This window comes from Ceratotherium simum, chromosome 25 (genome assembly GCF_057802395.1).
Source record: "Ceratotherium simum simum isolate JZ-2026a chromosome 25, ASM5780239v1, whole genome shotgun sequence".
In the NCBI taxonomy this organism is placed as follows: domain Eukaryota; kingdom Metazoa; phylum Chordata; class Mammalia; order Perissodactyla; family Rhinocerotidae; genus Ceratotherium; species Ceratotherium simum.
Genome location: NC_141924.1, coordinates 10,460,479 through 10,476,172, shown reverse-complemented (window position 1 = coordinate 10,476,172; position 15,694 = coordinate 10,460,479). Strand labels below are relative to the sequence as shown.

The following is a 15,694-nucleotide window of genomic DNA, read 5'->3' as shown; positions in this document are numbered from 1 at the left end:
CTGGGTTGTGCGGCAATGCAACCTTGGGCACTTTGCTTCTCTCTCCTGTGTCACACATTCCTCATTATAGACGTTGATGGGAATAACAGGACAGTCTGTTCTTTGCTGTTCTGCATAATAGGATAAAGCCAAACAGACAGTGAAGAGCCTGGGCTAACCACATAACGTTGGTGCAAATTACATATGGCTGTAAGAAAGTATTTTTGACCTGAGCATTTAGGTGGCATTTCGTTTTGTATTCGATGCATGTCGTTTAGTTACAGGGATAAAACTTCTTGAACACACAAACGCTCTTAACCTGGTTGTACATTACATCTTACATCATTTTGATTCTTTTTACTCGGAGTACTTCTTGCTAGGAAGTGGTAAAAGAGAAGATAGAAGTCCAGCGGATAGTATTGTACCACTGTCAGTTTCCTGGCTTTGATACTGTACTATGGTGAGATAAGATATCACCATTGGGGGAAGCAGGATGGAGAATACAAGGAAATTCTCTCTACTATTTTTGCAATTTCCTACAGGTCTATGATTATTTCAAAATAAAAATTTTAATGAGCGAGAGAGAGAGAAAGTGAATGTGGTGACAATAGGAGAAATGAGTGCTCATCTTGGTTTTAGTCCCTGGCTAGACAAATATTTACATTTTGTTTGACTCTTCCTCCCCTTTTTGAGTACAGACTTTTGTGAGCAGTCAGATACCAAAGCTAGGGCTCATTTTTCTATAGAAGAGAAAAAAGAAACAGGATGAGCCAAGAGAACCTCTGCCAACATCAGGTTAGAAGGCCTGCTCCCCGCCTCTCCTCAACCCCTTTCCCTACACAAGCTTACCTTCTGCATCCACACTCACCTGTCTGCCTTCCTTCCCACTCCATGGGAGATGCCTTGCCTGTTGCCACAAATGAACTCCTCCACCTGCACAGGGCATCCCTCCCTTCCAGTGGTTTCCAAAGGCTCTGTCCTTCTACACCATCTCCCCATGTAAGTTCCTTCTACCTGGGGTCTTAACAACCATCTATATGGGAATAGCTCCCAAATTTATATATCTACTCCGACCTTTTTGCTGAGATCTACACCTACATAGCCAACCCCTGAGAATCTCTACCTAGATGCTTCACAAGCATTTCAAACTCCTTCCAAATTATCTTTTCTTCCTCTACTCCCTTATCTCTGAAAATGTTATTGCCGTCTACCATATTGTCCACGGCAGAAAGATGAGAGCCATTCTAGATCCATGCTGCCCAATATGGTAGCCACTAGCCACATTAAGCTACTGGTATTTACTTGGAATATTAATATTAGCTATTAAGTATTTCAAATATGGCTGGTCCAAATTGAGATGAGCTGTAAGTGTAAAATACACAGCAGAACTTAGTTCAGAAAAAAGAATGAAAAATATTTCAATAACATTTTATACTAATTTCATGTTGAAATGATAATATTTGGCATATATTGAGTTTAATAATATAAATTATTAAAAATAATTTCCTTTTATTTTTTAACGTGCTACTAGGATATTTAAAATTACATGTGTGGCTTGCACTATATTTCTATTCTACAGCACTGCTCTAGACTCTTCTCTGCCTTTTAGTCACTCCCAATTTGTCAAAAAGACACAGTGATTCTCTTGAGTCAAGACAGGGACAATATTAGTTAAGTGCACAAGCTGAATTTGAACCCTGGTTCCACCATTTTTGGATACATGTGAACCTGGGCAATTATTTAATCTCTTTGAGCCTCAGTTTCCTCATCCATCAGGTGGATATAATAATAGTTCTTACTCTCAGGTTCTTGCAGGTGTTAAATGAGATGATATGTGTAAAGCACTTGCTATGGAGATAACAGCATGTGCAAAAGCCCAATGTCAAGAGAAAGAGCATGGCCTCTCACTGTCATATTTCAGGCCCTCATCATTTCTGGCCAAGACTGCTGCAATAGTTTCTCCATCTCCAGTTCAGCTTGCCTCCAATCCTTCATACTGCCACCAGGTTAAAGATTTCCTAATGCAAATATCAGCATTTTTAGCGATTCCACATCACCCTTGGGATAAAAATCCAACATCCTTGGCATGCTCTGCAAGGCCGTCCGTGACCTGCCCCCACCCAAATCACCAATCCCATCTCCTGCCTCCACAATGGCCATCATGAGCCAATCAGCCTCCCTAACTGCTATGTGCATGTACCACTCTCTATCTGTGATGTACGTACCCTCTACTTGTCCACAAGACTCAGTTTATTTGTCACCTCATTTGGGAAGCCTCCCCTGGTCCCTACTGCACCTGTCCCCATCCCAGGCTGGATTAGGAACCATCCCTTTGGGCTCCTCAACCACTTGAGGTCTGGTTCCATTATCACACTGCTCTCACTTGTTTGGTCGACTTGTCTGTCTTTCCCACAAGACTGCTGAGGCCTAGGATGGGCTCTCTAGTCTACTCTGGATCTCCACGCTGAGCACAGTGCCTGGCACAAAGTGGGACCCAGTAAATCTTTGTTGAGCAAATGCATAAAGCATAGGAGTTACTCCTGAGAGACATAAGGAGAGTGAGAGCCCAGTGAGACCAAGCAGCAGAAAATCTGAAGACTAGCCCTAGGAGCAATCGCTGCTTCTTGGCCATGCAGACAGCGTCAGGGGGGAGAGAAAAGAATCAGGGCAAGGAGTCAGCAATGGAGGATTTGAAATGAAAGAGCGGAGAAAAGAGAAGATCGTGAAAAGAATAGAACCACATTTGGTAGTCTTGGTGGTTTAGTAACTTCCTCTGCAGTGGTTCCAGGAAGAGACCAGGCTCTAGGAAGGCACAAATCACATAAAGAAAGGATGAGGTATCAGCAACCGATTCAAGGATTATTTGTCATCAGGACTAGATACGTGGGTGATACAAGTAAATGTCAACCTGGAGACTACGTGATGGGACTACTAATAAGTTACTGGGGCCGGTGCCCAGGAATTTTTTACTGCGGTGCAAGTGCCAAGCATGGAAAGATTTGACAAGTTGTAGATATGAGAAAGCAGATAGTGAATTTGAGAATAACGATGTGAAATGCCAGAATAATCACAAGAGAAATATCTGAATATGCAAGAGGTCTTAGAGGATTCCTGCTTTACCACAAATGTGGATTACAAGAAAATTCACTTACAGAAACAGAAATTCCAATATGTAAAACCCATTTATCAAACCATACAGTATTCCAGAATGCATCATGGTAAAAGCATGCCTTTTGACTCACACTATATTAAAAGTAGCAAATAACACAAGGAAGGTAGAGAAAGTAGGAAGCATGACATTATGTGGCTCACAGGATACAGGAATGAGAAAACATATACTTCTACACGCAAACTACCACCTTCGCAAGAACACCTAAAGGCTTCATTCCAAGACCTCAGATCTCATCCTGCAGGATAGCCCACTCCCCAATTTTCACGTAAGAGATCTTGTGGGGCAGGCATTGCGTGAGAGGAAGGGGCAGCAGGGAGAATCAAGACGAGAGGGTGAAAAGATCAAAGGATTCCTTGCCATTATTCTTAACGATGCGCCAGTCTACCACTTTCTGTGGAGAAGGTAAACATTTGGGATATACTTATAGTAGAACACTATTTGTTGTTTATCTGAAACTCACATTGGACTGGGCACTCTGCATTTTATCTAGCAGCCCTGCTTAAGGAGGTAGACATTGATTCAAACTTCCTGTGAGCCACAACATGTCTCGATGGGTGTTAGCTATTGAGGAATATGCATAAAGTAGCAATAACTAACAACTATTGAGTGCCAACTATGTGCCAGGCACCATACTAAGTGCTTTAGGATGAATATTTCAAATATTCTTCACAAGAACACGATGAGGCAGGCATTATTATTATTCCTGGTTTAAAGATGAGGAAACTGAGGGTCAGAGAGATTAAATAATTTGCTCAGATCACCCAGGTACCTAGCAGTAGAGCCGGGATTTGAACTCTAGCAGCCTGACTCCAAAAGCCCACGTGCTTGCCCACCTCACTCGAAGTGGCGGCAGCAGCAAGGAAGCGGCAGATACAGTGAGTCCCCCAGAAGAATAAGAGAGAGCGGGATGTGACAGGGGCAGGCTCTGAGTGAGGCCTTGAAGGAGCAGTTGAAATTAGACCAGGTGCCTTTGTTTAAGTTAGAAAAGTGTGCCCCTAACTTTAGGCAGATGCAGCCCCACACCAGGACTCATAGCTTGAGAGAGGAGCACTGGATGGATTTTAGCCCCCACTGCAGCCTCAGCCAGGGGCCTTTGTGCAGTGAACAACCTGCACAACTGTACATAACAGCCTGAGTTAGATGGCAGAAGGAGGAACAGTGCAGAGGCAAGGATGCAGATGGTGTGCTCATAGAATAATGAGAAGCCATTTACTAAAGCACGTTTGCATGCAGTATGTGGTTTTCTGAAGCCAGTTTAGAGAGATGAGATGGAGAAAGGCTGCTGAAGGCCTGAAATGACAACAGGAGAGTCTTGAGTGGATCTGAGCGGTATCGTGACAACATGACATCGATGAATTCTGAATGGGAAAATGACCCTCAGAAACTGTGTCAGAAAGTTTCAACACGCAGGGGTCTTTGCTCCATCAAGCAGGCAGGATAGAATAGAGGGAGAACGGGGGCACTGTAGGTAAGGTGACAGCAGCCTGTTTAAAAGACTGGAAACTCAACAGACTGGAAAAGAGGACAAGGAGCAGGGAACAGAAAACACAAAAGAGGGAAAGTGAGTGAGTGAGTGAGAAGATGAATTCCTTCCGCTTTGCATTTCCCCAAGTATGGCCCTGAATGGGAGTTGACCCTGTTCTGGTGTATTTTCCTTTCCTGTAGGGTTATTAGACTGGCATGTAAGGAAAGGGCCACAGGCACAGCACCACTGGATTTCAGCAAGGCATTTGGTTGCATTTTTCATGACACCCTTGAGAACAAAATGAAGAAAGACAGGGCATATGGTAACTACTTAATCTGGTGGGTTTGGAGTTGATACTCAAAGAGTGTTGATTAATAGGTTAATGTCACCCTGGAGGGAGTCTTTAGGTAAGAAACCGAGTTCAGAGATAACCAATTTGCCCATGATCCCACAGCTGGTGAATGAAGGAGCCAGAATTCAAACCAGCTCTGCCTGACTGCAAAGCCCATGTTCCATTCAGGATGGAATAAAGACCAGAAAGGCATTAAGTTTGTTTATGAAAAAGGAGTTGGAAGAGATAAGCAGAGGGTAGGAATACAAATTCACGCCCAAATGAACTGTGATGAACTAAAGAACTGGCCGAGGGGGGAGGACAAAAACAAGATGAAAGTCAAAAAGATTCAACTTAAACCTCACATTTTGGTTCCAAAAAACCCCTTGCAGAAGTGAAGTGGAAAGGCCTGGCTTGACCCCTCTTCGTGCTGGGAAACACTTGGGGTTTTTTCAGTGACGGTTAGCCAACAGTGTAATACATCATTAAAACTCTACTGTACAGAGAGAATAATTAAATAGTCCTACTCCACCTAGCCCAGCTCAGACCATTTCTTGAATACTGGGTTCAATTCCAGGTAACACGTTTTGAGAAGAACATTGAAAAACTTCGACGTGATTTAAGGAAAATGACCAGGGGAGCAAGGAGTCTGAATCCTGACACACGGAGGGTGGTGAAAGACATAGAGGATGTTCAGCTTAGAAACAAGACTTTGGGACTTGTGAGCATCATCTTCACATATTCAATTTTTTTTCTTTTGGGGGCATAATTCAACTAAAAATTAGGCGAGACATTTTGGCTCAGTATAACTAATTCACCAATCTATTAGTTCACTCCTTCCAATTCCCCCGTCCCTATGCCCATTCTCTAGCATCTCAATAAATTGGGTAATGACAGGACCAACTTTCTGGGTCACTTCCAACATTGAGAATCTAAGATTTAGAGCCCTACTTGATCAAAACTGGCAATTAAAAAAGGAGAATCAGGGCCGGCCTGGTGGCGCCAGCGGTTAAGTGCGTGTGCTTCGCTTTGGTGGCCCGGGGTTCGCAGGTTCGGATCCCGGGCGCGCACCAATGCACCGCTTGTCAAGCCATGCTGTGGCGGCGTCCCATATAAAGTGGAGGAAGATGGCCAAGGATGTGAGCCCAGGGCCAATCTTCCGCAGCAAAAAAGGAGGACTGGCATCGGATGTTAGCTCAGGACCAATCTTCCTCACAAAAGAAAGAGAACCATTTTAAACAAGGCAAATACGGGTGTTCCTCAGCTCAGGCAAACTCGAATGAAGACCTAAATTTCCAAATAATAAGAATATATAATTATTCATTTGATGGAAGTAATTCTTAGAATCATCCCTTCTATTGGCAGCTTTTTAGTACTTTTATGGGGTGACTTGTTATATAAAAATGTAATCACCTCCAACTTTTCAGGGATAGACATCGAATGAAGCAAGGTAAGCTGTTTTATGGGGTAACCTCCACTTTTGAAAGCTTTCAGAACAAGGAACTAAAAAATGACCCCCATTCCAATAATAAATGGAGGCTTGGGAATATAAGTAAAGGTGACAAGAAGACTAAAGTAGTTGTGGTCACGGAGTCACCTTCTCTGTGCTTTGCCCAAGTACAAATTAAGGTAGCACAGAGAGCAGATGGTGAGGGAAAGGAGCAAGGATGCTGAGCACATTTGTAGCATTTGTGAAAGATATTACAGCCCTGGTAACGACACAGCGAGAAGATGGAGGCTTTCAAACATATGATAAATGAGCCAAGCTTTCCAAGCCCCAATCAATAAAAACAAACATGAAGTGAACAGAAGGTAAGAGAAGGAAAAGAGAACACGAAGGCACCATAAAAATCCCAGTGATAAATCTGAGGGGAAATCATGATGTGAATAGGAAACAGGAAGTGGAAAAAAAAGGAAGCCTGGAGATTTGTAAAATGTCTGTCTGTCTCTCTTTCTTGCCTTCCATTCACATCCATCACCATTCTATTTTTTTTTTTTTTTGGTGAGGAAGATCGGCCCTGAGCTAACATCTGCCAATCCTTCTCTTTTTTGCCCAGGAAGACTGGCCCTGGGCTAACGTCCACGCCCATCTTCCTCCACTTTATATGGGACGCCGCCACAGCATGGCTTGACAAGCGGTGCGTCGGTGCGTGCCCGTTCGTGCGAACCGGCGAACCCCGGGCCACCGCAGGGGAGCGCACGCATTTAACCGCTTGTACCCCCGGGCTGGCCCCGGGCCGGCCCCCCACCACCCTTCCTATAGGGTTCATGAAATAATTTCTGACTCTGGGTGGGTATTTTTAATGTTCACTCGTGGTCGCGTTTTACCAGCAGGATTCATGGTGTTTCTGTAGACAACTGTTCTTGCTCTAGGCAACAATCAGGATTAAATGAGGAGATAGCAAGCAGTACACCACTCTCGCAGCAGAGTGGGCTGGAAGGAACACCTGCAGCCAGGTTGGTGGGCTCTTCCTGTTTCGTTTTTGTTGTTGTTTTGGAGTGATGTTTCCATGGTGTTATTCAAATAAGCAAAGTGTCAGAGATTTGTAAGCAAAAGCATTTCTAGATACACTTTTCCTAACTAGATTCATGGTAAGGTGCTAATGTTTCGAGAATAAAGAAAAAGAACTTGATAAAAACAGAATATACTGTGGAGAAAGTTGATGGCAGAAAAGATTAGGAAACCGTGACATCAAGAGAGAGACAGAGACAGAGAGAGAACAGGAGGTAAGGGAAAAGAACAGTAGCCTGTAAGTTTATTAACTGAGATTGTTTCCATTTCTGCTATTGCCTGAAAGCCCACAATTACTTGGTCTGAGGTCAGCAGGTTTATTGCAGACCTTGCCTCTTTGACCAAAGAGTAAGGGCCCTAAATTTTGTGGGTATGTGAGAATCGTTCCCATCAATTTCTTGGCTGAAGGACAGCCTCCCAGGAAGGTTCAGGGAGCCCTAAGCTAGTCAGTGATTATCCTGAACTGGTGCAAGACTTGCATTATTTTGCTAGGACGGCAGAGGCAGCGTGGTGAAGAGAGCACAGCCTCAGGAGCCAGCAGACGGGCACTCTATCATCTCTTGCCTCAGTTTCCCGTCTATAAAATGTGAACGATAATAATCATGATACCGTTGCCAAGCGTGACTGTTTGTGAAGCCTCTGGCACATGACAGGCCATATCAATAAATGGAACTTAGTCTCAGCTGGTTCTTGTTTCTAGACTTAGTGAGGCTTGGTCCCCATGCTCTCCCTACAAGGCTGTCCTGGGGCTTCCTGTTTGAAGATAGGAACGCGGTGACTGAGTTCAGGGGGGACAGCAAGGTTTAGAAGCCCGATCAGTGTTCTCTTTCTCAACCTTCTATTTCCTCACTTCCCTTTGGTTAGCGCTATCTTTTCTCCTTACTTACTAGATTGTCTTGATTACAATGCTTTGTGCCTTCTGATAACACTTCAGCCAGGGCTCCATAGTAAGTAGAGAGAAGCCAGCACTTGCCCAGGGTAAGTGGGGAAAAACGAGGACTTGAGAAGCTGTAAAGGAGTATATGCTTGGTGGATACACACTTTTAAACAATGGTTTTGAAATTTTTTCTCTATAAGAAAGGATGGTAGATAGCTGAGATACAAAAATGCTTTGAGAAAGAGACACTGAACTGTTGAACACCAACGATGAGCCGAGCATTCTATGTCCTCTTCCCTGCAACACTGTGGGGTGAGGATTATTATCTGAATTCCAATGAAGAGACAGAGAAGTTAAGGTTCCCCAGCTACCAAGTAAGCAACAGACCTGAGATTTGAAACCAGGTCTCTCTGACACCCAGGACCCATGAATCTCCACTGTTGCTAGCAACCTCGCCTTGCAGAAAGCAGCAAGTTAGGAAAAAAAAATAGAATTTGCTTGAGTTACATAGAACATATACATTAGGCTTAAAGACAAACATAATTTTCTTACAAAAAGTTTGAGGACAAATGAGATTTTATGTGATGTGCTTTGAACTAAAAAAAAGTTACATTTTATAAGCCAGACTGGTGTTGATTCAAGAAGAGTCAGGTAATAAATAATCAGAAGGAAGAGCGAATGACCCTTTGTCTTGGGCTTCACTCAATTTATAAGGCAGAGGAGTGGAGGGGACCTGCCCAGAGACCGTCTCCTGATTTCTCTCCTCCCTCTTCTACTTCTCTCTGCTTGCCATCCCTCCCACCAAAAATAAAAAAACCTTAAGCAGGAAAAGAGGAGCTAATTAAAAAGAGGGAAGCATCCTTGAGACCAATGAAATCTACCTAATCCACGGTGACAAACAGGGACCTGCAGAACAGCGATTTGATTAAATAAGGATCCAAGGGATTTAGAGGGACTCTCCAGTTGTGTAAAGTTTGTCTGCAAGTCTTCGAAATATATTTATTTGGCTTCCAAACCTGGAAACCAAGTGCCTTCTAGCTGAGGAGATGGTTCCCATTTGAAAAATAGGAAAAAATCTCAAGGCATGGCCCAAGGGTGGGGCTGGGGATCCCAGGTCAGACTGACCAACCCTACCAGGTTGGCAGAAGGTCTGCAGGAGACATACTGGTAAAGAGAGCGTCAGAAGGTCAGGGTGAGTGAAGCCAGCCTCACTGAGGGTAGTTATGGGTTGGGCCTGAGGCCGGTTCCAGACCGGGAGGCGAGAACCACACACCTGTCCTGCCCACGTTTCGTATCTCACTCAAGCAGCTGTGGCCCATTAGTTAGCTGTCATCAGAGACATCTTTGTTACTGCTTTCCACAGAAGTGAAGCAACCGGAGGGTGAATCGTTAGGTGAGAAACACATCTGTACAGGGAGATGTGGAACGCCCTGACGGCTTCTTTCATAAGCCACTTCCTTCTTGTCTCCAAGACTGGCGTCAGCAGATCAGTCATCAAGGAATTATTGTTCTTGGACAAGCTGTGGAAGACCCCTCTAGTTCCACAGGTTCACCTCTGCCAGTCATGCCGGGGGATTTATGCTTTCCTGGGGTTTAAGGGGGAAATAATGAGTCACCTAGGGACAAGAGGAAAATAAGAATGTCCTGTGTGTGCAAAATCGTTTAACATGGAGGCTTTTAGAGGGTACTAAAATCTCAGCCAACTGGTCAGAAATGGTTTGGTGGAGTATATTTTGCTTGTCTGTGCTTACTTTGGTTGCAATAAAATCAGAAAGGTTTATATCCAGTGGAGAGAGCACCTGTGGAAACAGGCCAGGTCCTCCTGAGAAGGCTGTTAATTTATTCCCCTGGGATCCTGAACCTAAAAAGAGATGGTCCTGCATCTCTGACTTGGGAGGTCCAGACAACCACAGGAACTGTTGGTTGTAGGTATTTCAAGGCAGAGGCCCCTGATGGCCACTCCCAAGTACATGGCTATCTGCAAACTCGGTTGTAGCCACCGTGATTCAACCTCCACTCTACTGTCCGCACTGGATGAAGATCTGAGCCTCCGCAGAAACCAGAAGGAGGATCTTACTAGAATAGGATTTGAGGGTCTCTATTTTAAAGGCTCCAGAGAACGAATTAGAGGTAATTTGAGAGGAAGCACAGTAAAAAAACACGTAAGCCTTGTTAGGCATTCAGGGAGAAGGTTAACATTTCCGACATGGCCAGCTGATTAGGAGGCATCCTGTAAGCAGGGATTCTGCTGGTTAAGAATAGAGCAAAAATGTTGTCGTTTGACAGCCCAAAATGGGAAAAGGCCAACACTTTATCTCTTGGCCATGCCCAGCTTTTTTTTTTTCCATTTTCTTTTCCAGAATAGATTGGTTTGGGTCTCTAGGAGAGTATTTAAGCAGCAACTGACAGGCGAGCTGTAGGTAGTTGTCCATCCTACGCTTATGAATTTTCAAGGACTATCTATGCCCTTTCTTAGTGTCCTGTTCCTATGTCCAATACCCAGTGAGAGGTAATAAACCAAGACAGAAAGCTTGGTTTATCACCCCAACCTTAGCTGTAGAGAGGGTCTACAGCTAAGGTTGGGGTCTAAAGCTTAGACCTCAACCACAGCTGTAAGGTTCAGATAAAAGAAAAACACACAGCAGGGGTTTCAACACAAATCGTTAACCTCGAATCAAAAGCAGGAGTAAGGGACTAGTCACTTTGAGATGAGCAGGGACCACCTTTCCAGGATACTCGGAGGGAACTTAAACATCAGAAAATCTGCAGAAACAGATGACTTCCAATTCTTTTCCAACTAAGCAATTCTGTATTTTATGGGTTTTAGACTCTTTGAAATGGTTAAACTTTATATGCTTTTAAATGCACAAGAGACATGAGAGCAATCGCCAAAGCTGTCTAGATAAAGGTTGTGGGGACTCAAGATGAGAAGAAAAGTTACAAGGTGGAATTGATGGTTTGGGGTGCACCATTGCCCTCTATTGGATTAAATAAATCAGGCCTTTAGTGTGGGTGTGTGTTTCATTATCTCTGGCTGAGTTTGCCGAGAAGTCAGGGCACCTTTGAGTGGGAAATTAATTTATGCTTGTAAATAGGTCCTGCTGTCTGCTGCCCCTTCCCTGAGGAAATCAATTACAGTTGTAACTCTGATAGCAGGTTGTTTATCATGTTTTTAGTCACTCAGCACATTTACTAAGAGCCTACTAAGCACTGGCTAGGTACTGTAGGGAATCTAAGAATAAATAACAACTACTACTACTATTACCATTTATTGGATGCCTACTATGTGCCAGAGTCTTTAACACATTAACACCCAACACCCCCATGAAGTAGGTGTGGTTACTCCCATCTTATGGATGAAGAAACAGACACTTGGGAAGTAAGCTGCACGTTGCAGATTTAAATCCAGGTCCATCAACCCCTAAGCCCACACTCTGTTCCCTAAGCCACAACCCTTCTCCTCAAGAAATTTACAAACTATTAGGGCAGATAAGACGTAGATATAAACTTCTATACCAGGGATTGGCAAACTATGGCCAGTAGGCCAACTTCGACCCGTCACATTATTTTGGCCACGAGCTAAGACGGTTTTTATATTTTTAAATGGTTGGGGGGAAAAAATCAGAAAAATAATAATACTGTGTACATGTAAAAATCATACGAAATTCAAATTTCAGTGTCCATAAACACAGTCTTATTGGAACCTGGCCATGCCTGTCCATCCACTATTCTCTCAGGCTCTCTTCCCGACACAACAGCACAGATGAGCAGTTGTGGCAGAGACTGCGTGCCCCACAAAGCCAAAAATATTGACCCTCTGGCCCTCACAGAAAAGATTTGACAACTCCTAGTCTACAGTCCAAGGTGGAATGTGATGCATCAATAGGAGAGGTTTTTAAAAAGGGTTTTGAGAGTTAAGAAGAGAGGAAACTAACATTTATTTAACTCACGGTGTCAGGTGCTAGAAAGGATATACAGGTGTGCTCTGTTTTAAGACTCAATGCATGAAAACCCAGACTTTAAAACAGATAAATTAAAAGATAGTTATTTGCATAACAAATTTTCCTTTTCACTTTGTAAAGGGATTCACCATGGGGTTCCTTTATAGAATGAGCCTCCACAATGCATGCTAATATGATTCCACTTACAAATATTCTATTCAAAATAACTTTTCAAGAACCTATCTATTGTGCACAGGTAGGCTTAGCTATAACCATTTTTCCTGGCAGTGTAAGGTTTTCTACTCTGAAAAGTAACTGAGCTGACCTAGCGGATTTGAGGGAGGCGTAAGTGCTTTACCTTCTCCTTCTCTCCGAGAGGGGATCTGCCTGACAAATTGCAAGGCTGTGGGTTCCAGGTCCCTGCATTACGTGAAGTTAGAGAGCTGATGTGGCACCACATTTTTAGCTGAGCTCCTCCGGTAGCTGCGACCAAAGTCCAAAAATCTAAACTCCCCTGTATTCTATGACTTCACATCATTTGCAAGATAAATTAATAAAAATTACGGTTGTTGCTAATGTCCTGATAAATATGCTACAAGCAATCCTTATAAAGAGCAATGTTTCTCTTTTTTTTCCCCCAGGACATTATCTTAACTGAATTACAACATAAACTGGGGCAAGTCATATAATATTTAAATTAGAGCTCTCCCCAGCAGAATAGGAAGTGGTGTCACCGAGTCAGTTTAGGACTCGGCTCCCTCTTTCGATGGGTCCGGAGCCTGAATCTTCCAACAGCTTCATGCTGTTACACAATTGCTCTTTTTAAGAGATGCATAAAACAGAAACCTGGGCTATTCCTAGCCAACTTAGGAGGAGCTGAAATGGTTCAAGAAGTTTCTTGCTGGTACCATTTTGATGGTAACTGTGTTTCAGAACACATCCACTTAATCTGGCTTTCAAATGGAGGCTATATTAAAGAGCTGTCTCCTGGCTTTTTGTTTTCATCCTCTGTGGTGACTATATTTTAGAAGTAGATAAACATTATTGGTACATGGCCTGAATATTTTTCAGGTTTTTTGGTGGTAAAAGAAGCTTAAATGGAAATGGAAGGGCAGAGAAAATCGTGCCTGGGGAAGTCCTGGGTGGCGTTGCCTTGTGGCAAAGCAGATCTCTCCCAGGGCTGCGAATGGATATTATGTGCAATTCGTAAACCGGGGAAGTGAAAGTGAGAGAGGGGCAGAGGGCTGGCGAACAGCAGAGCCAGCATTAGGGGCAGGAGCCCTGCATTGTTCTGAGGCAGGATTTCTGGACAGATGGCAGCGTCGACAGGGTTGGGATGGGTAGGAGAAGGCTGCTGCTGGTGGCTTGGCACCTGGCTGCTGTCACTTCTCCTTCGCACTCTATGGCAGGTAGCATTTCAGCCATTTCTAAAGCTGATAACTGGCAGGGAAAGCACATTCAATCCCTCTGTGAGGTTCTCTGAAGAGGTGTTTCTGTCTCCATCTCCCCCTGAGGTCAGGAGCACTGTAACTGCAAATAGCAGTGAGAAGGCTCCACTGCATGCTTGAGCCTGCTCTCTCTCTCTCTCTTCTCTTTTCTCTCTTGGAATTGTTGCTACCACGTTTTTGTCTCCTTCACATATATTTGTTGTTTCCCAGATGCAGTATGCAGTGGTGGTGGGTACAGATTACAAAACAAATGAATACTGAATAATAGTTCAGTTTTCTTTTTACCTGGTGGTAATTTAAAACTTTTTAAAATTAAAACTAATGGATATAAAGGAATGGGATATAAATTTCATGCATTTTTATGATCAAACAGAACACTGACACCCGGGGATGGCACATGCACCATTCTCCGCTATTAGGGACCATTCAAAGGAAGAATTTGCAAAGCCCTACGATTTGAATGAAAACAGAGCATACCCCACTCCACTCCAACTGTCTCCCTCCTTCCAAAGAGCATCGGAACAGATTTCATTTCACAAATGGAAATGGGATGCAAACAAATTTTTTTAAAGTGATTTCATGAAGAGTGGGCCTGTTTAATTGGGTTTTTTGAGCCAGGATTAATATTATAAGCTGGGGAGCTCTGTGATGTTCCTATGTCCTTGGCTTTGTCAAACCACCTGCCTCTTGGGGGAAGGCAGAGAAAAGTGCCACGAATCAGAAGCAATTGTACTTCTGCCTGGGCCTTCTCACTGAAGTGACTTACAGCCAGCCTGGACCGAGCACCCAGGCCTGATCTGAGTTATATGTAATGTAGGAAAGATCTTCCCAAACTCAAGGTCATATGTAGAGCATGCCTCAGATATTTTTTTCATCTCTAATTTATGTGACTTTCTAATATGTTTAGCATTTGCCCTCTCCTTGTCTCCATCCTGCTTATTAAGGCAAATTTGCATAGAAATGGAATCTTGGTTTTCAGGACCATTCACCTGACACTCGTGACCAGTGTCTACTTTAGATACCATGAGGGTGACCCACAGACGCCACATCTCCCTGCAAACTAGAGGCAAGACCTTAATTAGGGGTAGCTTTGCATGTTAAAGTAATGGGGTGAATCAAATCAGCAAATGCATTTAGCTTTCACTAAGGAGGGCAGAATACTCCTTCCCGTGGAGTGGGCCATCCTAGGTCACAGAAACTTTAATTTGCCTTAGATGGACAGATCTTGAAGAAAGTATCCAAAAAGTATATATTTGTATATATTTTTTTGTTTGGAAATAAGTTTTGGCTGGCAATAAAGCTCAGACAGTTAACTGTGACATTTTACTTTGGCTCCTGAAATATTTTTTGCTTAATACCTATCTTTGGGAGTGGTAATATTCATCTCCACAAATTGCTGTCAGGAGACGAAGCAAATGTGGAAAATCAGAGAAACGAGCCCTTTGCTATCAAGACCACTGCAGTTGGCGTTAATCCTCAGATCTCCGCGTGGTACACCCTCCCACCGATAGCCACTTTCCTTATTTACCCAAATCTTGTCACTTGGGCAGAATTTCCCACTGAGAGGACAATTGTGGTCCTAGTTTACCGTTCCCTGAAAGTCAATTAGGTTTCAGGGTTACCAACCTAAAGGGTTTCAGACTTAGGCAAATTTTGCAAAACTTAAGTGCTTAGTAACAGTGTCAAGATTGTGTCCTGACAGTAAGCTGTCTTATCAGAGAACCAAAGGATTTGATGGTCATGGAGAATAAGCATCAAATTTCCCCCATGAGAAGTTTCTAGGAGATGGGAGAAATCAGAAGAACACTTGGGCTGTTTTTGGCCGGGACACCTTTGCTGAGGATAAGTTCACTCCATAAAATTATTTTAAAATGTAAATACTACTTAGCTTTATCTTGTGTAACATTTTGCATCTATTATTTAATCTCACATCCTTATTAGTTGAATATTATGATCCCCATTTTATAGG

At 43.4% G+C, this 15,694-nt stretch overlaps 2 protein-coding genes across 3 annotated transcripts in view; one reads left to right on the top strand and one right to left on the bottom strand.

The window, feature by feature from the left end:
- The window catches only part of GRAP2 (GRB2 related adaptor protein 2), a 62,159-nt gene that overhangs the window by 25,546 nt on the left and 20,919 nt on the right, over window positions 1-15,694 (top strand). The window lies entirely within an intron of this gene.
- ENTHD1 (ENTH domain containing 1) overlaps window positions 1-15,694 on the bottom strand; it is a 186,118-nt gene that overhangs the window by 159,229 nt on the left and 11,195 nt on the right. The gene's annotated exons all lie outside the window — the stretch shown is intronic.